The following is a 27,732-nucleotide window of genomic DNA, read 5'->3' on the forward strand; positions in this document are numbered from 1 at the left end:
CCTTAGTGATTCTTTAGAGTCGATTCCAATGGAAACATTTCTAGAGTCTACCAGTTAAGGGTTCCCCTCAGAAGGGAACCGTGGTCCTTTTCCTTCCTTCAAAAACACTGGTGCTCCTTATATGGCGATGTTGTCCCTCCCTGGGTTAACCATTGGTTTACTTGTTTGGTTATTTTTGACCTTAGTAATCTCGAGTGTCTTGACTCTGACCCTGCTGTCTCCTTCATTCGAATCACGCCATGATGATTCTAAGGTTGACCCCTCGCCTTCTTCCCCTATTTCTTCACCTTCCTCTTCTACTTCGCCTGGTGAAAGTTTCAAATCTAGTAACCAGGAGGCTAAGAAGAAGAAGAAGAAGACGAAGAAGAAGAAGTCAACTCAGTGAGGGGCCGACCATGTGGAGGTTACTCCAAATGCACCCTCTATTGGCAAACCTTCTGATCCTCCACGGAAGGTCAAATTCCCTTGTAGGTTGTGTAAGGGTGATCATCTCCTCCGAGACTGCCCTGGCATTCCCAGAGTCTTGGAGGTATGGTCTCAAAATTTGGATCGACCATCCTCATCGACCTCTGGAGATCATGTCGATGCTACGCTCTTGGCTAGCGATGGTAAGAAGAAAGGGAAGATTAGATTTCCCTGTAGGTTATGTGAAGGAGAACATCTTCTTCACCTTTGTCCTCTTATGGATACAACCTCTAAAGTTTTGGAAAACCTTATGGCTTCTCACCCCCAACTCCCTGTTGGTTATCAGAGGCTTTCTTCTGACCCTCCCCCGGTTGGTAAAGAGATTGACTTAGATTCATCTCTTACCCACCCTGCTCTTCCTGAGCCTGACTCTCTGGTGTTTGTTCTCGACCAACCATTGGTCGAAGAGAGTGTCGACTTGGTTTCACCACCGGTTGCTCACTCTGTTCTAGAAGTGCATACTGATCATACTGCTCATGTTCTTCTCATCTCTTCAGATTCTCATGAATCAAAGGATGGCCCTCCTGTCCTGGCTACTCAAGAGAGTCATTCTTCTATTCCTGTAGTGCATGGGGGAAATCATACCATACCCCCACCAAGTAGTTATGTCGTTTCCTTTGATTTGCGTCACTTGACTACTTTCTGCCTCCCATCTTATGTGCCTTTACAGATCACTGTACACGCCTATAATATGGCCGTACTTGGCACTCTATTGGATGAAGGTGCATCTGTTAGCCTCATGTCTTCCACTACTTGGCAAACTTTGGGTTCCCGACAGCTTGTGCCTGTCACTCAGAATCTGTTAGCTTTCGATGGGGGAACCAATCAACCCTTAGGGATCCTTCCAAAGTTTCCTATTACTTTGGGTGGCAAAACCATCTATATAGACGTGATGGTCATCCAAGGTGCATTAGATTTCAATCTCCTCCTTGGACGCGACTATATTTATGTCATGGGAGCCCTTGTTTCTTCACTTTTCTGTGTGGTTTGTTTTCTGCACGATGGAAGAATTGTGATACTTGATCAATTGTCGTTCATTAGTCACTAGATACCTCCTTTACAACCATCGTCCCCTATCGGCTCTTGTTTGCAAGTAGTACCTTCCCCGCCACAGGTCAATTATGTGGCTACCCGTTCCGCCTCCGCATTTGTTGATGATCACGCAGATGGTCTCATACATCATGTACTGGGGGCATTGGAACCCGATCTGTCATTGGTGCCCAATGACATGTATTCCTCCCAGAGCATGGTTCTTCCATCTAGTGAAGACCTCTTGGGAGCCATGTTCTCATATGGCCCATGAACAGTTTTGATGAGGAGAGTTCCTTTTTCTTGTGTCAACCTCGTTAAAAAATGAAACAAGAGATGAAGCATAGTTCCTTGTCTTGTGTCAAGCTCGTTAAAAAATGAAACAAGGGTTATGAGGATAGTTCCTTTTTCTTATGTCAACCTCGTTAAAAAATGAAACAAGAGAATAAGCATAGTTCCTTGTCTTGTGTCAAGCTCATTAAAAAATGAAACCAAGGGTATGAGGACAGTTCTTTTCTTGTGTCAACCTCGTTAAAAAATGAAATCGAGGAGAGATGAGGAGAGTTCCTGGTCTTGTGTCGACCTCGTTAAAAAATGAATCAAGGTTTGAGGATAGTTCTTTTACTGTGTCAACCTCATTAAAAAATGAAACAACTCCCTTTTCCAAATTGAGTCTTTGATTAATCTCTCGTAAAATCCCAGTCGAGTCTTTCCAAGATCTCGAAAGTGAACCTTCATTCCATCCCCCTAGTTGAATGCAATGAAGCTTGGGGGTCATGTACCTCAATTTAAGTCATTATGCCAGGGGCATGCGAAATTATAGCAAGCAGAGTTCTCCACGGTTCAAGATTGTGTAAAAATGAACCCACACCCGATTTACATCTTGTGATTGCCATTTTTATCAGCTAATTTATGCTAGATGAGCCTTGGTTGTTTCATTCCATCGTCACCATCTCTTTGGAAGACCATACGTTTTCACTTGGTTGTTTTTCCTTTCCTGAGGGATCGCAGCGATGAGTGGTTTTATTAGCCAGCCTCTTGACCATTACATGTTTTGAGCAGTTCCTCCATCGCCGGAACCAATTTCTACCGTTTATACCACTCATTCCTCCAGGATGAGTCACCTTTAAGCTCTTTTTTGACTCGTAAAAAATGAAAAGATTGCCGAGTATTTTTCCCTTTTGACTCATAAAAGAAATAAAATGGGGGGTCCACTTTCAAGCTCTTTTCCGACCCTTTTTAAAAAATGAAAAGATCGCTGAGCTCTTGTCTCTTTGAACTTGTTAAAGGTTGCGAAGCGTCATCTACCCAGTATACATTTACCCTTGTTCGGGCTGGATAGATAATTTATGAAAAAGGTATACGTTGATCTTCCATGGTCAATAGGTTCCCTTGGATATTATTTTCTACCTTTTCGGGTTCAAGGGACAAATTTATGAAAAGGGACCTTTGGAGTTTTCTTTTCCATGTCTTTTTCAAACTCTCTAAACATGAAAAAGACTCCGAGTTTCACCTATGTCAGACTCGTTAAACCTTGATGACATTGGACTTGTCACCATGACGAGATCGAGCTTCTCCTTCCTAGGGCTCGTTAAAAATCACTAGGTTGGATTCGTCCGAAGGATGAACTTACATTACAAGCATATGCTATCCCCTTCAAGCTTGTGTTTCAAAAATAATTGGGGTACTCGCCAGAAATGGTGGGGGAAAATTTGGAAACATTCTGTTGATCGTATTAGTTATTATGGCAGCTTGTCGCTCTTGGACATCGACACTCTTTCTGCTTCGTGTCGGGTTGGGATATCCTCATTTTATCATTGGCTTTCTGGTTTTTGGGTTATTCATTTTGCCACATTTCATCTGATCCCTATTGCATCGTCATGACCTTTGATCCCTTGGTACCAAAATGCTGCCAAATTCTGGAGTCATGTCGCCAATATGTCCAAGAGTTTAATCCTTCTGCAGTTTGTAGCCTTACACACCTCCCTCAGATTCTCTGTCTCATGCACCATCATCTTGTTCCTTCATCTCGCATCGATGATGTGGGAAACATTATGGCCCTCCTTCCACTAGTCGCTTCCTGTTGAATTCAACTCATTATCCGGGAAGTTGGCCTAGAGACTCCTTTTTGGTACCTTGGAGCTTGCATGCCTCAATGGTAAGTTCTTCGTGCTTGACGATGGGCTTGCATAATTGGTCTTCGATAGGGTGATTTCACAAGTGTTTGACTCCAGATCATTTTTTCACACTTTGTGAATTGTACGAGCAGTACCTTGAGAACCATTGACATCACTAGTGGTCTCTCTCATGCTTTTTAATGGTTCACATCATTGGCTGGTAATCAAGTGATTTTCTAGTATGCTCGATTTCAACAGATCTATTCACATATTAGAAATTGTACGATGGACAAGTCGGGATTCAATACCCTAGGCTCAGATTACACAAGTCCAGGTTGCGTGGATTGATTTATACATGACTCTTTTGATTGGATGGCTGCGACCATACCTGAGTCGTTTCTATGGTCTTTTTGATTGGATGGTTGCATCCATACCACAGACCATTTATGTTTATCTTCTGGATGGCTACACCCATGCCTCATGCATATGTATTTCCTTTCATTATGTACTCATGTATCAGAGATATCAGTTGTACTTGTGTCTACAGGTTCTCCGCGAGGACGTTCTGTTTTGGTTATCGATTTGTAAAGCATTTCACCCCTCCTGCTCTCTCGGCCTTCATGCTTTAGGGGGCATCTGTTACACAATAATTTGTCACTGACTTTGCATTCCCTGATCTCGGATACTGCCAGTCCATATTACTGACATCTGTGCTATGTCATGTTGCCAACTATGTATCATTACCTTCCTTGCAATCTTAGGAAGAGTGTCTCATTTCATTATCCCTGAAGAAGACCCTTTTTACCTAAGTTTTTGGGTCAGCGCAAGTTAAAAGTTGTCCTCCTCGTGAAGATTGACAAGTTAACACTAGCCCTAGCGAAGTCTTCACTCTGTCCTTGTGTTGCACCCGCGACAAGCCAAATTTGGCATGTTTTTCAACAACTCGTCGAAACTTCTAGATGCAATTGCTTCATGGGCGGTCCTAGGGCTAGTTTTTGGGTCAGTTGAGCTCGCCTTTCTCCTCTGGGATAGTTGTTCCACCTTTTGTGCAACCTCCCTAAGAGATAAGTTCCTCCTTCCTTCTCTTATGGGACCTCTCCCTCTTATAAATATCTCCTCCATGAATAACATCAGCTAGCTTGGATGTAATGGAACGATAGCTAGATGTAATTTGATAGTTTCAAGTTTCTAAGGGAGGAGTAGAGGCAGAGAGTGTTATTGGAGTGTGGAAGTGGCCTCATTTGTGTTGTGATTTGAGAGATGCTTAAGTAGAGTTGGCTTGAGAGCTTTCTAGTATCAACCGTTTTGGACAGAAGAGAGTCATATGTTCCCTTGGAAGACGGTTCACAAGTAAATGTTTACGGAGACATACCGATAGGACCCTTCAAGGAGGCTTACGACATCAAGGCTCGGTTGTAAGTTTACTTTGATTTATATTAATACAAATCAATAGCTTGTTTCCTATATCGTGCGTTAAATTATATGTTGATAGCTTGAGGTTCCTTGACTCTTCAAGTAGATTGTTTGGTTGTTTTCTATTTTCGTTTGTGGTGTTTCTCTACATGTTGTTTTCAGGTATTAATGACTAGAAGAACGAAGAGCTGGAGCAACAAGACGAGGACTTCATCGAACGTCGGATTGAAGGTAGGTCTTCATAACACCAAATTTCTAAGGAAGCTTGCTTTGATATTGTCTGTGCAGTGACTAGACCCACTCTAGGGCTAGAGGGGTTGCCTCTGTCTGCAGAGGGAACTTACCTGTGTCACAACCTTGCGAATCGAAGTACTATCTTCACGCTGCTTGCCTTTATCATCCCCTGTTGTAATTCCACTTCGGAGCACAATGTTCACGTTAGGGTCTTCCTCGCGTGGCTTAGACCTCATCATTTGCAGGTTCTGAGTCGAGGGAGGTTGGAGCTCTCCCTTGTCGCGCAGCCTCGCTATCAGTGTGGGACAATCCTCTGTCTCATGATCAAACAAGGTACAATACAAGCATGATGGGCACGTTGGATTCATACAATCATGGGCATAATGTCTTGGCCCCCCACAATTGTAACATATCAGCTGTTCACGACCTCTTCTAGGTCCTCCTCCACCTCGGCCTCGTCCACGCCACTGAAATCCGGTTTGCGCCACCCTTATGTTTTGGTCAAGGGGCCGCGTTTTGGCCTGAACTCTGTAGGTGGGAGTCTTATCCATCATCAGCTCATAGCTTTTACAAGTGCACTCATCATGTCCCAATGATCTACAAAAATTATAGAAAAACTGTTGCGAATTCTGCGTGTACTTATGCAACAAATGGCAGTTGTCCGTAGCATGCTTTCCTCCTATTTGACAAATCGCGCACCACAACGTAGGCACTACGCTAGGTCCTACTTGGGCCTCCGGTCTTAACAGCATCGGTCCTCCTCCCGCGAGGTAATTCGAAAACACTGGGTAGTGGTCCTTGTAATGACCCTGACCCTTACGTTTAACACACCATACCTCTTCGCGCACTTCCGGGCGAGCTGTCCTATCCTGTTTCAGACTATGCATCTCAAGGCATAAGTTTTTCAATTGCGTGTGGATCTGCTAAACTCCCAGGTTAGGATTCTATATTGGGGTCTCATGCAGCCTCATTATGATCTCCAAGGCCTCTGCCTGAGTTGTTAACCTTTGTTGTGACAGCACGTTCCTCAAATGCGGCGTTAGTGATGATACAAACCATTCTTGGTGTTGTCCATCCATCAAAGTCATATTAACTTCGTGAATCATGCACTTCAGTGTCTGATTTAATTCCCACGAGGTCTCACCTGGTAGCATCGTGATCTCCTTGAACCTAATGATTGACTGTGCCTTTGAATTCAGCCTGCTAAATTATCTGTTCAGCGCAATTTGGATATCCACGATCCCCGCATTCAGATTGTCATTAGAATGCTTAATATACCAGGTCAGCACGCGATCCTGTAGAGCGCTGACCAACGTCACTTTCTTTATATTGTTGTCTGTAACTCCTTGCGCTTCCCATACAACTTTTATCACGAACCAAAATTGGTCTGGATCTTCATTTCCTACTCCCTTGAACACCGACAACTTTATCGCGCTTGCCATATTGACTCGCGGTGGTGGCAGAGGTGGTATGGGCGAAGATGGGGGTGAAGGCGGTGAAACTAGTGGTGGTGTGGGTGGGGGTGGTATGCGCGGAATCCTCTGCCTTATCAAATTGATCACACTTCTTGGTGAGACCTTCGCGAGCTCTTCCTCATCCCCTCGCGGAGGTGAAATCAAGGGGCTAGTTTCTAGTTCTACACTACCTTCGTTTCTGTAAATTCTCCCACTTCGCGTAACCCTGAACATCAATGTATTCGCATAATTCACTTTTCACATAGTAGCATTTTAATCCAAGTGTTTAGAGACTTAATGTACCTACCTCGCGGTCCTTTGAGGAAGCATCGCTCTGCCTCGCTATAGCTGACTGAAGTATCTATCACGAACTCAATAATGAATCCTCCTATAATTTGATCGAGCCAGTGATCAACAGCGTGCGCGATCTTATCCTCTGATGCTTCCAATCTGTGCACCAACTCTGGGGTCCACACAATAGGACTATCGAGCTTGTACCTTCTGTTAGCGCTCAAATTTGCCTCAGGCTGAGGAAGGCAGAATCCAAGGCAACATCAAACCACTTAGCCTCGTAGCTAGCCCTACGAGAACAGGAGAGGGCTCTCTCCGAGTCTATCTCGGCAAAAGGTTTTCAAAGGGCTGAGATGACCAATAAAGAACACTGATTTTAGGCTAGTAAACTGATAGGGAAAGTTTGATTTCAAATTTTTAGGGTTTTGTTGGAAACCTGAGCACAACAATTTTGGGTGCGGGGATGAGACACAGTTTTTGCAGAGGTCTTTTTGGGGCAAGGTAGGAGATTGTCTTGATGCCTTTGAAGGAAGTGAATGGATAGGTATGACTGGTGAGGAGCTAAGGAGAGCAAGAAACCATCAGGAGTTCTCCTTAAACAGATGAAAACATAGATATTAAGCAAACTTAAAGGCAGAGCATAGAAACCATGAATTCTACCTTAACACTTCATTTACTTAATTTGCAGAAGAGAAGAGTAGGAAAATGATACACATAACAAACTTACAAGTACATGAGAGAAACACACCATCAACACAAATCACCACAGGAATCCCAAATAGTGCTGCAAAACCCTGGTCTTTCCTTTGCCAAAATTGTAGAGATACAAAGAGTAATACAATCTAAGCTTATCCCTCAAGAGTCCAACCATGAAAATGACTAAGAAAGTACATAATATAGGCAAGCTAACACATTTCCTTGCCTATAGGGGTCGAGCTCATCATCCTAGGAGCTGTTTCAACCAATTCTAAACTGAGCACTACAATCTAGGCAATCAAAACAACTTGCCTCTATAAGTTAGGAAACCAATTCATTCATTAATTTTTTGCTATTTTATGAATGAATCTTCTAGAATAGGTAAAAAGTGTCATGTCATCATGAAAATACATTAGTTACACCAAAGAGGGTGAAAAATCCCATGAAAAGTCAAAACTAGTCAAAAGCTGCGTTGTCCTGAGCTGTAGATGAAAAATTGGCAAATTTCCCTGATGTGTAGCGCGCCATTTCTCAACGCGTAGCGCGCCTTTGAGCCCACTTTTGGGGCACTTCCCGGCATCCAAATGAGGCTCAAGTGGGCTTGTTGGAAAGGTCCGGATGTCTAATCTCCAGCCCAAGTGGAATTTCTCAATTTGGTGCCCATTTTCCCCTCCAAAAATGCAATCTCCCAAGACTGCTTCCTGTGTGTCCAAAAAGTGGCAGAAGGTCATTGTTTGCTTGTTTTTTGACCTTTTGGGGGCCCAAACCTCAATGAAATGTCTTGGAAGTGGCTGAGCAAGTGTAATTTGTCATGAAAAATCCAAAAATGTAGAGTTTTTGTGAAATGGACCTCCCCATCTTCAGGGTAGCGCGCGGCGCGCTACGCGTTGAGGGAAAAAACCTGTTTTTAGCAAAAAAAATTCAAAATTGACCAAAATTGCTCCAAATTTTCTGAATTTTGAGCTGGGGGTGTATCATTGAGCACCATGCTCCTTCAAGGAGGCTTCAACCAAAATCTGAAGTGGATTGGGCCTTTTCCTCCGTTTTAGTGCCTTGGCCAATCGTCCTTTGAGTACCTTCATTTTCGCTTTGCACACATGCATGCGAGCCCAATAATGATTCTTCATGTAGCGGAGCATATCTTTGTACCTGTTTGCCTTGGCTAGCAACTTCTCTAAATGAGTGTTCACCCGAATGAGCATACACCCTTTCTCAATAGGTGTCAAATCACCGGGTCTCTTGCGAGCCAAGTTCCGGTCTTCTCGGATCCTCCGTAACTCATCAAGAGTGTGTTCATCCTCTAACTGTTTGTTGCGCTGCTCTAAGTATTTGATTGTCCAATTTGCCATTTCCAACTTCTGCTGCAACAAGTGATTTTCAGCCTTTTGTTGCTGAATGATCTCCTTTAGCTCCGAGCTAGGAGAACTGATGTCAAAGTCAATAATGTCTATGTCCGGATCACCTGATGGTCCCTCATCAATCATGGGATGCTTGCCTCTCTCCTGTACCTGTGATGCTGTCGAAAGCGAGGCCCCTTCCACCTGATGTGGAGATAACACTCGCTGTGCTAACGAAGAAGGGGAGACCCCTTCCACCTGGTGTGGAGATAATACTCGACGTGCAGATGCAAATAAGGCCCTGTGGCCTCTCTGATATGTAACACAAGCTGGAGTGCTAACATGCTTAGGCTCTGGAATGTGAAACTGATGTGAAGGCCCTCCCTCATCATGGACAACCTCAGGGGGTGGCTGTGGCACCGTGAAGAAGTCGCGAGAGATGAAATCCTCCCAAGCAATACCCTGCTGTGCCAACTGATGCATCACTATGATCTCGATTAATGCATAATGATATATACTCTTGTGTTGTTGTGCAGGGTTCTTCCTTTGCACTAAGGGCACCATCCTCTCTATATTTTGAACCCATGAAAAATGGAATGTTCATCATTCGTACTCGGGTGAAATGCATCAACAAACGGATATGGTACGAGTATAAACGTGAAAATCTGCCCTCACAAGTGAAATAGCGCATAATGAGCCTCATCAAGGGTGCATACTCATCCCTTAGGAATCTGAAGGGAAAAACAGCAGTTAGGTGTCTCATACACCCGGGTTTGATATATGGTTGATAATGAAATCTGTCTAGCTGCTGGCACTTGTTCCACTCCTCCCCAACATTTGGTATCCCGGTGGCTTGAGCAACAATTTCGGGTGATAGGGTGAAGTCCACTCCTGCAAGGTTCACATGACCATTGTGTAAATGTAGGACAAACAAGCGGACTAGTTCTCTGTGATTTTGAATTTGTGAGATCCGCTCACAATATCCAAAGCATGATTGATACTGAAAACATGTCATTGCAAGTGGACAAGCTTGCAAATGAGCCAAAGAAGTGGGTTCCTCCCTGACATGTCGACCACCTTTACCACCCTTGTGATGCCTCCTTGGCACTTCTACCTCCGGTGTTGAATCACTGTCATAACTCTGCTCATAATCTGATTCGGTTTCTGACATGGTTTTGAAGGCAAGATGGCTGAAATGTATTGCTGACTTTGCACCCAATTAACTGTTGTTTGACTTTTTCAAATTCTGTCACCAAGGGGACATAAATACAAGGGGATTGTTAGGGATAGGGGAACATGAGGGAATTAGGGACAATAAACAAAAATAAGGAATTTAGGGAAGGCAACATGGGAAATCATAATATTGTGGGACTTTAAGGTGAAGTAGGGTTTGGGAATTTAGTAGGTTTTAGGGATTTTAGAGAGGAAGATTATAAAATTTTATGGGAAAATTTGAAGGAGAATGTTGGTGAAGATGAGGGAAAAGAGGGATAAAAAATGGGCAACCTTGGACAACAAAATACTTTGAAACCCTAGCACCAGTAAGTCTTTAAATCTTCCACAACAATGTAGGGTTTTAACTTCTCATTTTCATGGCATTTTAACATATTAATTTCTCATTTATCTTGCAAAACCAAAACTAGCCATGGAGGAGAGGCCTACCTGAAATTTGCTTGAGAGAAAAGAGGATTTGGTAGCTTGCTGGCAGTTTATTGGGCAAAAAACCCAACGCGTAACGCGCCTTGCCCAACGCGTAGTGCCCCTCTGGTGCGTAGCGCCTGAACAAAATTACACTGAGAAAATCGCACTGATGCGTAGCGCGCCCCTGACGCGTAGCGCGCCCACCTTGATGCGTAGCGTGCCCCTGAAACTGCCCGATTTGCTCAATGACTCTTGAAATCACCTTTGCAAGGATTCACTTAGCTTGTGAGAGGCAAATGAGTTGCTAATGAAGAGTGATGTGCTTTTATAGGCTCCCTTTAGATTTTTATTTTCCCAAAACCCACTTTATAATGTTTGAGTGTTGACACTTTTTGAATTAATTGGCTCTAACTTCTGGTTTCCTTTTTCTGAAAAAAAAATTGGTTGAAATGATGATTTCTTCTGAAAATTTTTGCAGGGATGGCTTCTAAGATGCTTTGGCAAAGGAGACCAAGGTTGCGCTTCAACATTTGGAGAATTTGAAATTTTGACAATTTTTACAAAAACGAGATAATGACCTTTGTTTTTCAAAAACACAGTTTTGAAAACAAGGTGATAATTTAACTGTACAATAGTGAGAATTATTGAAATGATGTTTTATGAAGGACATCCCTCTGGCCTGCTAGTCCTTTATGACCTCTCAAGACAAAAATTGACTCAACCCTAGACCTAAGACCTTGAAATTTAAAACAAGATGAATGACCTTTTGAAGATTTTATTTACTTAAGCAAACCTGAACCAGCAGTGCCAAACAGGAGGGGAATAAAAGATACAAACTCCTCTACCAGAGTTATGGCATGCCTAACGGAATGCAACATGATCACACTGATGGGACACCTAATCATGGAATGCAAAGAGCTTTGATCTCTAGTGGAGGGCTACTAGACCGACTCTAACACCTTCCTTGGCTATTTGCTAACTTCGCGATCCACTCATACAGCTCAGTAGGGAAAGATGCGAAGGAAATTTCGTGGATATCTATGTACAGGTAGCAGTCTAACCACTATTCTTTTGATAGTCGTGGATTCTTGTTCTCCTACGCACGAACTCGTGAATTCTCCCGTCCAACCAACCTTTAATTTCTTTCTTATTTGGATTCCAATGATACGACATCAGACATCTCTATGCAGATTCCAGGCCCGGCAAAGGAACCATTTGTTGGATTGTTGGGGCTTGACCCAGGTTCAAAGTTTAATTAGCCAAACAAATCCCTGTACTACTGGCCCTTTCGGTAATATTCTGCGGAGCATGGACTGAGGTCTCACCTAAAGCAATATGGGGGGATGATGGAACCAGGGTTCTACACCCTTGAGATTTCTGAGGAGTTGATTTAGTCCAGCTATGAATACCTTCGCGCAGGTTACTTCGCACACTCCCTGACCTCCGGGGCCTTCGCGCCCTGTTATATTCGCCTTCACGCAATGCTAACCAGGGGTTGTGGGGCTTTCGCACTGCTGGAGCAACAATCTGCACTATTTCCCCAAGTCACACCGAGGATCTTACTTATCATATTATAACAATTATTTATCTTCGCTTAAACAGATACCTTGTATTATATTCACTTACTCAGCACATTCATATAAGTTCGCGTAGTAAATAAATAGTAAACTTGCAATTCATACCCAATATACTTCAATGCATAAAATAGGAAAAGATACACAGAAATATGGTAAAACTTATCTTTATTAATGCTTCCAATGGTTACAGACTCAACCTGCCTTGCGCACTCATCTGCAGGGGTCCGCGCACTCAGCTGCAGACTACTAGGCCTCTGTGCACTCAACTGCAGAGCCTTCTCCTAATCTACAACCCAAAGACACAACTCTACACTTCGACTCAATGCTTCATGGATTGATTTCCTTCTCTCATTGTTCAGATGTCTCTTTACACTGAGATCCTTGCTCTATTTATATAATCCCATGGTCCGTGGACCGTGGGTAGTTCTCTTAAACTGCCACTACATTTACCAAAGTAAGGGAGGACAACCCTATGAATCTATTACAACTTCGTGCTCCGCACCCACAAATCGCATAGTCTTTACAATGGACTTAGTCAAAACTTGGGCTTTAAGCCCTAAAACTTGCCTTGGGGGGATCCCACGTCCAAGAGCAGGGGCAACAAGAAGGACAGACAGGAGAGCATACACCTAGGACAAGTACAGTGACCAGAACTAGTATTTCCTCAGAGGGAGAAAATGGAGATGCTTCTTGATAGATGGAACAACAAAATGAGGAGGAAGAACCACTAGTGGTAGAATGAGTAGAGAAATGCATAGAAAGTAAGGGATGCAGAGGATTTTGTTGTAGCTCCTAGAGCCGAGAAGAGGCAACACAGACAACCAGATAGATACCAAGCATTGGTAGCTCAGGTTGGAGAAACCTCTAGCTTTTAGGAGGCTATTCAACACCAAGTGTGGGTAGAGACCATGGTGGAAGAGTACAAATCCATCATGACGAATGATGTTTGGGAAGTAGTACCTAGACCAGAAAATCGATCAGTTGTAGGTTTGCGATGGATCTACAAGATCAAGTATGTTGCAGACGGTAGCATAGATAAGTACAAGGCAAGGTTCGTGGCAAAGGGGTATGCTCAGAAAGAAGGGATAGATTATGAAGAGACCTTCGCCCCCGTTTCTCGTTACACCTCTATCAGATTTGTTAAATCCCTAGTAGCTCAAATGGGATGGGAGATTGACCAGATGGACGTCAAGACAACATTCTTGAACAAGGTGATATAAGAAGATGTGTATATAGAACAACGCAAAGGCTTCGAAACTCATGAGAAGAAGTCTCATGTTTGAAGGTTAAAGAAAGCCCTGTACAGGCTCAAGAAGGCACCAAGAGCATGGTATTGTTGAAGTGATAGTTACTTGCAACAGTTGGGATTTGTCAAGAGTGATGTTGATCCAAATCTCTACTATTTACTCGTAGAGAATGATCCACTTATTCTGGTACTATATGCAGATGACCTGTTTCTAATTGGATCATCTAGGCTCATCTAGGGCTGCAAGAAAAATATTGAAGTCGAATTCGACATGAAGGACTTGGGATTGATGCATTATTTTTTGGGGTTGGAAGTTTGGCAGAAGAATGGGGAGATCTTCCTTGGTCAAGGAAGATATGCTACAGAGATTCTGAAGAGATTTAGAATGCAGGATTTTCGACCCATGGCTACTCCCATGGTCACCAACTGGAAGAAAATAGATGCATCAGAGGATAAAGAAGTAGATCCCACCTTGTACAGATAGCTCATTGGGTCCTTATGTATCTGGTCAACACTAGGCCAACCATTTGTTTTGTGGTTAACACTCTTAGTCAGTTAATGGTGGAACCAAAAATAGTGCATTGGGCAATAGCTAGACACATACTTAGGTATGTATGAGGAACAATTGGATATGGCTTGAAGTACTCGAGAGGATAGGATGTCAGCTTGAATGGGTTCACTAATGCAAATTGGGCAGGTAATTTAGTAGATCGAAAAAGTAGCTCTTGGTACTGCTTCAGTGTTGGATCAGCGATTATATCCTAGTGTAGCAGGAAGCAAAAATCGGTAGCACTGAGTTCAGAAGAAGCAGAATATATAGCAGTCAGCACAACTGCGTGCGAAGCCATGTGGGTTAGAAAATTGCTTGTGAGCCTATTCAAGAAAAGGATGGAGGCGAACAAGGTTTACTGCGATAATCAAAGTTGCATCAAACTCTTTGAGAATCTAGTATTCATGATTGATCGAAACATATAGATATCCGTTGTCACTTTATCAGAGAATGTGTTTAGCGTGGGGCAATACAACTACAGTATGTTCCCACAGGAGAGAAGGTGGCCGATATTCTCACAAAGGCTCTCAGAAGAGCTAAGTTTAAACACTTCAGAGAGCAGTTGGGTATAATTGAAAATTCGTTTTAGTAGTAGGAGCAGGATGCAGTGCAGAAGAAGTGTTGGGTGGCAGGACCAATAACAACATGGATGTAGAGGGAGCTGCAGTACATATGTAGCATTGGCAATAGCAATTTCCAAGGAAAAAAAATACAATAGTAGCAATAACGTAGTAGTTGATGGACAACATGTCAGGCATCAGAAACACAGAGACGATGTTTCAGAGTCAGAGCAGTATGCAGAGAGACAGTATATTTCTAGAGCACATTCCTCGCTAAGAGGGAGTGTTAATTTGGGGTAGCAACGGATGTGTTCTAGGCCTCAAATTTCGCAGGGAGGCTTGAACATAGGTATTCCAAAGAACCAAGAAAGTGTTTTGGGGAATTCCACCCATAATTGATTTTATTAAAATAATTAATATTTTTAATGGGGTTCATAAGTCTAAACTTAGGAAAATTAAATTATTAATGGGTATTAATCTAATCAGGGGTGAAACTTCTAGAAAAAGACATGGATCAAGTTAAAATGATTTGAGCCTTTGATTATGCTTTAATCTAGGCAATTGATTGCTTAACAAGAAGATATAAGAAGGGAATTGAGGGTCATTTGGAAAATGCACCAAGAAGATACTCAGTTGCCCAAGATAAATTGATTTTCTCATAGGTCGAAGTTTGGCAAGATAAAATCGATTCAGAGGGAGAGTTGCACGTGGAGGAGAGACAGAGAGGGTTTAGCATCAGTTAGGGAGATGGAGACAAAGACACAGAGCAACAGAAGAAACAACGCTGGGTAGATTGACGTTGGGAGAGGCAGCGCTGGCCTGAGTGACGTAGACATTGCGCAGGTCAACCCAGAGGCTAGAGAAATTGATGTTGGGAAAGCCAGAGAGACACAGAGGGTCAAGGAACCTCTCTCTCAGGTCAGACACTTATTCAGGAACATCTGTAAATATTTCTCAGTTCTATACTGCTGGGTGAAATTTTGTACATGTTGATTTTTGCTGAAGAATAATAAAACCCTCATATGCTGTACCAATTTTCCCGCATTGAGTTTTTCCGAGGAAAACTATCCAAAAATAACTATGTCATTGTGTTTGTATATGTGTCAGCATTTTACTTACATTTAATTTCTGTAATGTTTTAATTGTGAACGCTGCAGTAGAATATGTTTTTATATTTGCCATAAGAATACAGTAGATAACTTATCTATGAAGTAATAAGTCGAAGAAGGCATATTAATCACTGCAGTAGGATTTCCATTTTAGAAATTTCCACATAAACCCTAGTTTGAGATGATGCATGATGATCCAATGATTGAGCTGGAACCAGGTGGTAGGTTGAGGGAGAGGCTCAATGATTGCGTAGTTGTATAGCTCAGGTAGTCAAGGGTCAGCGTTGAGCCTTGATACTACGCAATGTGTAGTTCAAGCTTGGAATAAGCAAAAATGTTGTGTAATTGGGGAGTTTAGGGAGGTAGGTTGAGGGCTTAAACACTGATTTTTCCTATTGCATAGTTATAGAAGATAGAGGAGGCCAGGTGAGTGCGCAATTGAGTAGTTCAGTATCTCAGGGCTGGGGCTTGAGCCTTGATACTATGCAATGCGCAGTTCAGGCTGGATTGTGCAGCGGGACTGCACGATTTTGAGGCTTAGTGAGTCAGGCTCCAGGGTTTTGCACTGTTTCTATCAATTGTGTAGTTCTGGGAGGAAAATAAGACCTGCTGATTGCACATTTTTGTAGTTCAAGAGCTAAGGGTTGAGGCTATGAGATGAGAGATTACACTGTGCACAGCTGGGGTCAGGATGGAGGTTTGGATTGTGCAATTTTGGAGGCCAAGGCTCAGGCTTGAGCACTGAAACTACGCAATGCACACTCCTGGAAGGTAGGAACTGCACATTGCTCAGTGTCAAGAAGTAGGGTTGTAGCTTGAGGGTTGGGATTGCGCATTGTGTAGTTAAGGAAGGCCGGATGAGGCTAAGTTGTTGGGAATTTTTAAAATTTGGCTAAGTGTGGGACTTGTGAAACTGATATGAATAGTGATAGGAGTTGACTGTGATCACTCAGTTAGAGTGGTTGATGACATGAAATAGATCATCTCTAACACATTAAAAACATACTTCCCTCATTGCGACAACCCTTACGAAAAGTTACAACAAGTGCGACACTGAAGATACACTTTGCAACGATCGTGACGACACTTTTGCAACAATTCTTCAAACTTTGGAAATGAGTGTGACAGAGATTTACATGGTAAGATCGACTCATTTACACAAGGAGAACCTCTTGAAACTGTTAGGGTCCTATAATTTATAGGATCTCAAGGTATTTGAGTATTGTATCTCAGGAATCTTATATTGTAAATACTTGTCAATCTGCCAATGATTTATAAATAAAAGAAAAAATAGAATAAAAAATAAAAAGAGGGTATAAATAAGAAAAAGAGAAAAAAATATATTCAAAAAGAATGAAAAACAGAACCCCATAAAAAAAAAACAAAAAAAGAGTAATAATACTGAAAGTGTTACACGTCTAAATGCCACTACTGATAAATAGTTTTCTTCATCATTGTAAAATAAAGATTGTGTGTAGCTTGTTCAAGATGCCACAACCACTAGATATTTGTTTAATCATACAGTGTAATCATGATTAAACTTGTTTAAATTTCTGAAAATTAGGTTAGAGAATAAAGATTTGCCCAACAATCTAATCTGGGTAAATCAGTAGTTAGGTAGAAAATGACATTGATTCAACTGTTTAATCTGAATCAATAGGAGAAATAAGGGATAGGTTAGATAGTTTTTCATTCTGTATAAAAGAAAATAATGTGGGTTTGCTAGTCTAAGTGCACCCTTTAGAAAAAATAAAATGTTAGTTTAGTTATGGGTAGGTAAATTAGATGGTTTGAAAAATATATCCCTATGTCATTTTTATCCTAAGTTCAAAGGACATTGTAAAAGGGCGCATATGGAAAAATTTCTTTGTCGTATTTGTCTAATCAATGGCGCTGTCAAAGCATAGGGATTCTCTCCTGCTCATAATGCATGGACCATGTTCACCTTCGACCCCCCCTCTCCGTCCTACCTTTACTGCCGGGGGGGGGGGGGGGGGGGGTCCGAAAAGGTGGTTTCTCCCACTGGGCCCCATCCTAACGTGGAAACCCCTCCTGATTTCACACCCCCGCATTGCAATCCCGCTTATCATTCAATACCCCCTCCGAAACTGCCTATCTTTTCCCCCACTTTACCATGTCCCTGCCACTCTCCTCCCGCCACGTCACCTAGCCGTTCTCCACTGAAATGCATTCCTGGAAAAAAAAGTCATTCAACATTCAATTCAGTTCCCAGGTAATCGTTTGAACTTAATGGCCCTGCGCCCTTTTCAACGGGACTTTCATAGCGTTTAAAAACTTCTGAAGCCATCGATCTCCTTCCTTTTACTGCTCATCCTATTTCCCTCCATTTTTTTTACTGGCTTATTCTATGCAATTGCCATCCTTTTCACAGTGACTATTTTCACAGTATTCGGACGACCACACCAAGACAAAAATTGACAGTCTTCCATTCCCTTCCCCTGATAGTTTATACCCCAATTGTTTCCTCGATAAGCTTTCTGTCAATTTCTCTTATTGTTACTTTCACTGATACAACCATCCCTCCCAAAATAAAAACCCAAGATAAGCCTATTAATCCCTTGATCCCTCCCTCCATAGATTTAGATCACACCCCTTTGACTGATAGGATTATTAGATTAGTGAAACCTAATGTGACTGTGACATTCTTGAATTATACTTTTGGTTAGAAGATAAACATGTAGATAAAACTGATGAAATTGGGCTCTGGGAGTCCAATCTTCCCCATTACATCTTCCCCTTGACCTTCCAAGCCCCTAAGTTTACCAGAAAATGTCAGGCATGCTATGTCCCTGCCCAAAGAGCTATCATGGCCCCATCAAGTGACATCCTCTTTACCATAACTACCAAGTCCATTGACCAAATGATGCTTGCATCCCCTGTGGAAAATACTACTCCTTTCTCCTTAGAAGCCCTCACCCAGCTTTATCAGAAGCTAGATTTCACTACTAGAGCCAAAATTTTCGAGATCTTCTTGCCTGAGAATGCCCAGTTACCCAAGAAGAATCCTCCATATCCTTCCTCCATCTTCCCTGATCAAGCCAAGAAAATTATATCCATGATTTCCTATATTTTGGGTTATTATTCTGATTAGTGGGTAGATGAGCCCATTTTAGGTTTCCTCTCCATATTTTCCACAGGCAGTAAGCCATCCATTGTGTTCAATTTCAAGTCAATTCTTGGCTGACAACATTCATGAGCAATTTATTAATTTTCCCACAAAACAGATGTTTAATTACACCTCCATTTTAATCTATATATTCCTTTACTATCAAGCAAATAAGTTTAGTTTTGCAATGCAACATCTTGATGCTGTAGGAAACCAACAACCAATGATCTTTTGAACATCATTGGTCATGAAAGAATAATAGGAGTTTTCTTACAAGAAGTTTATTGAGGACTCTGTTCACCCAGCCATGAACATCCTTAACAGTTCAATACAACCTACAACCAGCGAAGAAATCAAGAGAATTTTGCACCTTACATATCAGGCCAAGATTGGGGATTGGTATTTATACCAAAACTACACAAATATCAGGGTTTATGGTTGTGAATTGGCACCCTACAAACTCCCCAAATACCTCCCAAAGAGGATTTTTTCCCAGGAGTATATTAGACAGATGTTGAATTCTGATGACATTCATTTTGTAGTGGCCAATAAGAAATCACAGTTCCGAATAAAGACACAGGTGGGCCCATTTGTATGTAATACCAGGACAACAGGGGAAGAACCTGACAAGATTCTTAAAGAAAGGAAGTTTAGCCTGAGATTTACATGGTCTTATGACCCTTGTGGCATCATTTCAAAGCTCAGGGTAGAGAATAAAAGTACTCATATCCATACTTCAAGGCCCGAAATAGAGAAGTATGCAAATCAATTAGAATGGACCAAAAACACCTTGCAGGAAGCTGAAGAACAACTCTTTTCTACTTCTAGTTTGCAAACTCCCACTCCTCAAGCGAAATCAAGAAAAATACAGAGGGAGGAGGGATCTTCATCAACAACTAGAAGTGAGGTTAAATAGTTTAGGATTAGTTACAGGAAGAGGACAAAATTGACTCCCAGGATAGATATGGACAAAGAGACAGAAGAATAGGATGCCATCATAATTACAAACTCACCACCTACAAGCAGCAAATTTGTGACATCTCCTATTGGACCTTCATCCTCACAGGGTCAGAAGGAAATAGAGTTAGAATCCCAGAGTGTCCAAGGAGAGAAAGAAAAGACAGTTTTTGATAGGTACAAGGAGATTAAGCTTAAGAATGAGATTCTTAAAAATAGTACCTACAATCAGTTTTGGAAATAGACCTCCAACTCACAGAGCAGATTGTTGTCAGTTTTTGACACAGAGCATGGAAATATGCAGATGGCCTTCCTTGAGGCCCAAATTCTACAGACAAAAACAACAACAGAATACAAGAGGACTACCTTTGAGTTCACCAAAGACATTCATCCCATTGATCAAATGGAGATGCACAAGCAAATTGGTGAGATGATATCTTCTACATTGACTAACACTGCTATGTCATTATCCAAGTTGCAGGTTTCATTTGCTAATGTTCAATCTCAGTTGAAAATGGAGAAGGTGTCCTCCTTGGCAAAGGATAACAGGATCAAGTCTTTGGAGGATTTGGTGGTAAAGATAGGGTATGACCCTAAAGATGTCAATGCTATAGAGGAGATTATCAAAAAGAAGAATCTAGACATTGCAGCCTTGAGAAAGCAGCTCAAGTTGCCAACCACAAAGGACCCATTGACCAAGGACATTGAAGAAAATGAAGCACAGAAGGCAGACATGATGAAGCTGATTATAGAGCAGAACATACAGATTAGACAGATGGAGGCCGAATGGAGAAGATGATAAAGGAGAAAGAATAGAGTCAGAAGATGGCTATTATCCCCCTGGATGCCATACCCATTTCTCAGCTTCCAGCAACAGGAACAACCATTGCAGCTACTTCTTCTACTCATACTGCAAGTGTTGAATAGGTGACCAAGACATTGGAGAACATGTCCATCCAGTCAAAAGAAATCAAGACTTTGCAGGATCAACTCAAAGCTTTAGAAGTACAAAAGGCCAAAGTTGAAGCTGCTCGTGTTACTGAAATGCAGAAATCATAGAGATTGTTGGAAAAGTTGCAGAGGGTAGAAAGGGATACCTTAATTGGTCAGACCTCTGCCCAAGCTAAGGAAACCATTTGGATGAGTATTCTAGATTCTATGAATGAGATTTGGCCATCTATCCAAATCATCTTTGGGCAGAAGGAATTGATAGAAAAATCTACAGAAACCATTATTCAGACAAGGTAGAAGCCTGGAGACATGCTCACAGAAGCCTGCAACATTATCAGATTCCTGAACTCTAAGTCCTGATATGAACTTGAAAAATTAGGAATCAGTGACAAAACTGCCACTATTTTGGAAGTCAAGAAAGTCTTGACTAAGAGGAACCTTATTGATCAGTTTGAAGAAAGATGTGAAACATTAGAGCTGGGAGTAAACAAGTTCTGCAATAGAATTGAAACATTGATCCAGAAAGGGCTACCCAACATTTATGTAATAAATGATAAATTGATCACTCAGGAAGACTATGTCCTAAAGATGAAATAAATGGCCAGAAGCAGTATCAAGGTCAGTGGAATAAAAGGCAGTATGACAACAAAGGCATTTTGGAATCCATGTCAAATTATTTCCACATATAGAATGAGGTAAAACATATTTTTATTGTGAAGTTGACTTTTTCCAAATACACAGAGGGAGATGAGATTTATCGGAGGGTGATTAAATTGACCATACCCGATGAAAAGAGATGGGAACAACCTTGTGATTCACTGGACTGAAGAGTAATTCGGGTGCAGTAAGACAGCAGCCAACACATCAACGCAACATATTTTCAGGTTGACTCAACAGCTGAATCCACCAAAAGAGAGCCACCTTTCTTTTCAGCTGTCTATGTGGCCTATTCTTCTACCAGGAATAAATCATATTGTTTGTAATTAGGTTAATAATACACTGTCAGTTTGACAGTGATTTTGTAAATGATTTTGTAGTTATTAGTATAAATACTTCACTATTTGAAGTATTAAGGGTTGATTTATGAATGTTATTTATTCTGCATTTTGTATATTTCAAAGTACTGGAGCATAAAAAATACAAGGACCTTTCACAAGATTCATGTGGTGTACCAAATGGTGATGTGTCTCTTCTGTTTATCTGTTTAAACATTGTTTTTTCTTTCTATGTTATTCTAAATATCTGAATTACTTAACAGAAACTGTGATAAATAGGATTTGTTACTTAGAGCACCATATTTTGGCTGCTGGTAATTTTAATGTTTCCCACTAAAGTCAAATTAAGGAATTCTTAATTTCTCCTTAATTTCTACTGAACCTTGCACTTCTGCTATTTCACAATCCATTTAATTTCTGAAAAGATCCATATATTGCAAGATAGCTTGCCCTATGAGAAATCCTCTAAAAATTGATGCAAAACCAGTTTAATTTACAAACTCCATGGCCCAATGGAATTATAGTAGTTTAATCAACCAAACCAATCAAATCAAAACAAACAGTACAATCATAACTAGCCTAAAATTTACATAAAAACAAAGCTAAATTTTACAGAGATATCCCTCTTTGAAGCTGGCAGGGCTAGATCCCATCTTCCAAAGTGGTTTTGATGCTATCCTATGTGTTTACTCCCTCAACCTCAAAAATACAAAATGATAACAGAAACCACCAAAACAATCTTATGTACATTGTGCGACACTTAACATTCCAGAAGACGACAAGTGCTAAAGTGTGAATGACACTTGTGATATGCGAATGATAGTGAAAGAAACACATGCCAAAGGAAAGATAAAATGAAAATGACACTAATTAAAGTGAAAGGAAGCAAGAAGACACCTAAAAAGATGAAAATGACACTTGCGAAAACAAAGGTGCGTGAAAGCAACAATTTGCAAAACTCACCAAAATAGAAGTACAAACACATCTAGAAGTAAGAAACTTTCGATGTCAGTTCACACTGACTGCCCACATGGATTGGACATCACACATGCACAATATTGATGGACCATGATATGCTTGTTCTAGCTTCCATAAAAGAATGTGCTCATGAATTTGTTGCAGACTGAGCATGTGTGAGCAAGCACCCTTGACACTTCCAATTCAAGAAGGGAGCTCAAAAGAATCAACTAACCAAGAAGTGACTATGGAATGACTGATCACAAGATCCACAATAGGCTCCAAAATTTGAGTGTAGGAAAAATTTTGGAGGGTGTTTGTTGCAACGACAACAAACTCAATCCGGTCTTTGAATGATAATGGAAATCCATTGATGAATCTTTGGATCTTTTCTTTCTCATTCTTTAGGTAAGGCACATACCTCAACAATTCTAGAAACTTGGTTGTATACTCTTCATCTGTCATGGAACTCATATTGGGCTCATAAAAATCCTTGGACTTTCCATCATAATATTTCTCAGATAAGTACTTCTTCCTGAAGAGAATTTCAAACTCATTCCAATTTAGCTTCTCTTCTCTGACGCCTTTGACATTCATTACATCTTCCCACTAGATATATGTTTTTCCTTTGAGACTGAAGGCGGTATCTTAGCTTTCTTGTTCTTCTGAGTAAAGATGCAATCTGAAAAATTTCTGCATTCCAAGCAACCATGCTTTTGATTCTTCTGTTTTCTTCATTTCCCGATAAAAAGTAGGAGGCTTGGATTTCTTGAATTCCTTTGGAAAGTACTTGCTCCTCTTATAATGTTGGTGATGATGGCGATGATGTCTCCTGGAAAAAGAGCTAGAATAAAACCCATGCGTACCAGTCTTCTTGTCAGGTGTATCCAAGGTTCTGCCACTCTTCACTATATCATAATTGTCCATCATGTACCTTCTCTGAGACCTACTTCCATTTGCCCCATTAGTCTTCTCCTCCTGCGTATCTCCATTACTGATCCCCAATTGTCCCTGCTTTTGTAAGTCTGAAAGGATTTGAAGAATCACTACATTGACTTCATCTTGATTTTATTGAGCCTTTGCAAGTCTTTCTTATGCCTTAATCAACCTTTCATTATATTCTTTACAATTTCTAATATTTGCCCTCAAACTCCTCAATGTTTTTTCTAGATCAGGAGAATATTCCTCTCCTTGCTGCTTAACTGACTTTTCCCATTCCACTGATTTCACTTCAGGCCTGTATGGGGAGTCATGTGAACTATAATCCACCATTCTAATCTTCATCTTTTGGCCTTCTATTTCCTGTAAACATACCATGTTATATAACCAAATAGAAGACATAATCAAAATCATACCTCAATGTATCTCAAGGGAGGATTTTATATCTGCACAAGTCAGTCCAGATTAGCACAATATATAATAATAGGAACAACATATCAATGTCACGCATGAATCAAGATGATGATATAAAATTGAAATAATAAATGCATGCATGATAAGCATAAACATCTGGATTCACCTCGAGGTCCAATACTATAAACCTTGCTTTGATACCACTCTATAGCTCTGCTACTAGAGAAAGGTTTGTAGGGAATGGAACTGCTCTGATACCATTTTGTAACACCCTACCCCACATTTACTCCCTTTTACAAGCTCCCCAGGGTAAACATGAGCTGAGAGTTACTATGCATGACCTGACATCCAAGTTCCAGTTATGGAAGTGGGACCTACTACCTTTAATCTTACTACAACCTCTAGGAACACCATATCACCTAGATGTCAAGCAACATCTACTGATCAAATTTTCCTGGTCTGGAACTACCTTTTTGACTCACCTCACAACCCATTCGCGCACATGCCAAGCTTTCCACGCAGCCAGAAGTCTCTAGTTGCACACACATGCCATCCTCCATGCGGCTACAACCGAAATTTCTTAGTTAATAGACTATGGCTAGAAGCCCTATTCCATATTTTCAGGGCTAGTTCTAGGAAAACTACCCATAACTACCCAAAATCTTCCAGAATTCTATCATTAAACTATAGGAGTCTTCATTTACTATTCTTGGCCTTATTCCTACTCAGAATTATCAAATACATGAAAATCATTTAGACAAACACTTGGTAGACAAGGTACCTGTAGGTCATGAATGCATGAATTCATTAAGTTCATCATAGAATCATCAAGAAGGTTTGTTTCCCTCTATTACTAGATGCAATAACACACATTAGCTCATGCATTCATACAAGATAACTAAGATACCATCAAACATGGAATGGATCCATAACTTGAGCACATCGCATTATCATAAATATACCATGGATGTAACGAGCATTTAACCATAATAGAACCATGACAAACTACTCATAAAATCATACATAAAATTAGAACTTGTGCTCATTATCTCAATAAGAATCAACACATAATAACATATGCAAATGCCAACCAAGTCAGGGATTGTTGAGAAATCTAGGGGTAGTTAGAGTAGATGATTTCTCTTAACTTGATACTGCTTGTGATATATTTTTACTTAACTTGAATGGATTCTTGTTTCACTTGATTATTATTAGTGTTCTTTATCATTAAACAAATACCAACAATAAAATAAATGAGACAATAGGACACAAGATGTAGGCAATCAACCATGGCCAAAACCTCTCCAACTGAGAAGAAAACCCACAAGAATTATTTTCTTATAGAACTTAAATTGAAGAATTCCAAGACCGATGACTGTTGACCAAGACACACCAAGACGAAGTCAAATCTTGCTTCCAACAAATTTTACAATTTTGACGTACCCAACAGATCCTTCTAGAACTTTGATCTGCCTAGCAAATTCTTCTGCAACTTTGACCTACCCAACAAATTCTTCTACAACTTCGGCTTGCCCAACAAATTATTCTGTAACTTCGATTTGCCCAACAAATTCTTCTGCAAATTTTTTTGCCCAAAAAATGTAGAAACCCTAACATGAGAGAGAGAGAGGCCAAAAAAATTTGATTTAGTTCTTCTCCTCCTTTTTAGTCATTTTCAGCTTCTATCTTGAGAATATCAAAATTTGTTTAGTGAGTCTCCAAATGAGGCCGAGTTCCTTCTTATTTATAGGCTTGTGAGGGGTACAAATTATTATCTTTAGGCCGATTTGTCCCTTCATGTAGGCCGACTTGATCTTTGCACCATGACGAAGTCTTGGAGGGTCTTTTGACTCAAATGAATTCTTTTTATAATATGTAACATGCCCAAATGGATCTTCAATACATGACAATGACTCAATTAACTTGTAGACTAAATAACAAGCTCTAGAAGCGTTCAATGGATGCTTGACCTAAAATTAAATTTCCCTTGAGCATGAAACCCATGCCTCAGAATCAACAATAATAAATTTATTTTTCTTTTCATTAAATACCTAAAATCATGATTACATATGTCATTATGAAGATTGAACCTAGTTACATATTTCAAAACTCCTTCTTAATTAGGGTGGTATTCATAATTCTTACAAGGTACTTGGACATTCTCAATTCGAAGAATTCTCATAAGAAGAGTCAGATTGGTAACCCATATGTTTAGCATCATATCAGCCAACATTGTCACATAGCAAGCCCTTGACTAACAACTCTATCTCTCCACAAGTTCATAACACAATGCTGGTGAGACCAATGATTTATAGACACCATCATTGTCTCTCAAGGAACATACCCCACCTGGGTCTTCACAGGGTATGTCCTTCCACAACTATTCTTATCTTGGATTCCCAATCCTCAAAGAATATCGGCCCTCTATGACCTACTCTTAACTTTGATGCCCTACCACATCCTCAAAGAGTATCTGATTCCAGATGCTTACCCAGTCCTCCATATTTCTACCCAAAGTGAAGACAATAATGATGTGTCTATCTCTCCATTTAAACTAGAGTGGAGCTACCATTTCCTATGAAGGAATGTACCCAAGCTCCCTCTCAACCAGTGACTTGCTTCTAGCAGCTTTCTACTCTAGGTTGAGATCACGGGACAATCAGCTGCTTGTAGGGCTCCCTCTTTCGATGTCACGAGTTTCATCTTCTTTCTGGAGCCTTAATCGTTTGGGACTTCTTCGTAGGGAATCACCCATCCATCACTTTCCTTCACGAGCCACATCGGCCATGTCATCCCTCTCTCTATCAGAAAGTGATTCTTTGGCCCACATCTCGCTTCTCTTCATACTGCTACCTCTTCCAAGTCATGTTTCCTTTAGGATCTTTCATCCAACCACATGAGTGCTAGTTGTAGGTGACAACTACAACCCTCTTTTTGTAGCCTTGCATCAACCTCTCCATATGTTATTATAAATAAATAATGGACATCAAATCACAGTTACCTTTTGTGATGGCCTTTCATCATGACATCTAACTTGCCTGCAACATCTTGCACATTTATAAACACATATCCAAGAGTTCATATGTCAAGGGTATTCTTTCTTTACAGACCTTATCATGACCTTATTCTCTATGGAGATGTCATGACTAATTATTCTAGTGATCATATGTTGACTTCCTATGGTTGCATCTTTCATGTTCTCTTCTTTCTTTCTTGACACATTACTTCTCGGGAACTTCTAGCCATTATTTCCTTCATCTTTTTCAACCACCTCATACTCCATATGAGGACATGTTATGTTGATTTCATCTAGTCAATATGTGAACCATGCCTTAATGCATCTTCAGAAGAAAACCCTTTCCTTTGAATATACTCATGAGATAGAGTATCCATTCATTCTATCTGCAACTATATGATGGTACAACCTACTTTATTAAACATATCCATACATACCTCTTTTCTTCTTTTGATCACTTAGAAAAACTTCAAAAACTTCTTTCCCTTGATCGAAAGTACTTTAATCATCTTGACATGCTACATTCCTTTGTCATCATATCATCATTCTTTCAAATAATGAATCCCATCCAAGGTGGAATTCTTAGCGAGCCATTTGCTTCTTCCAAGAGATGAACCTTCTAATGAAGATTTCAGCGAAGGATATTGATTATTCTCA

The sequence above is a fragment of the Pinus tabuliformis genome, chromosome J (assembly GCF_031772625.1).
Source record: "Pinus tabuliformis cultivar Carrire ecotype Pingquan chromosome J, CPIR1, whole genome shotgun sequence".
In the NCBI taxonomy this organism is placed as follows: domain Eukaryota; kingdom Viridiplantae; phylum Streptophyta; class Pinopsida; order Pinales; family Pinaceae; genus Pinus; species Pinus tabuliformis.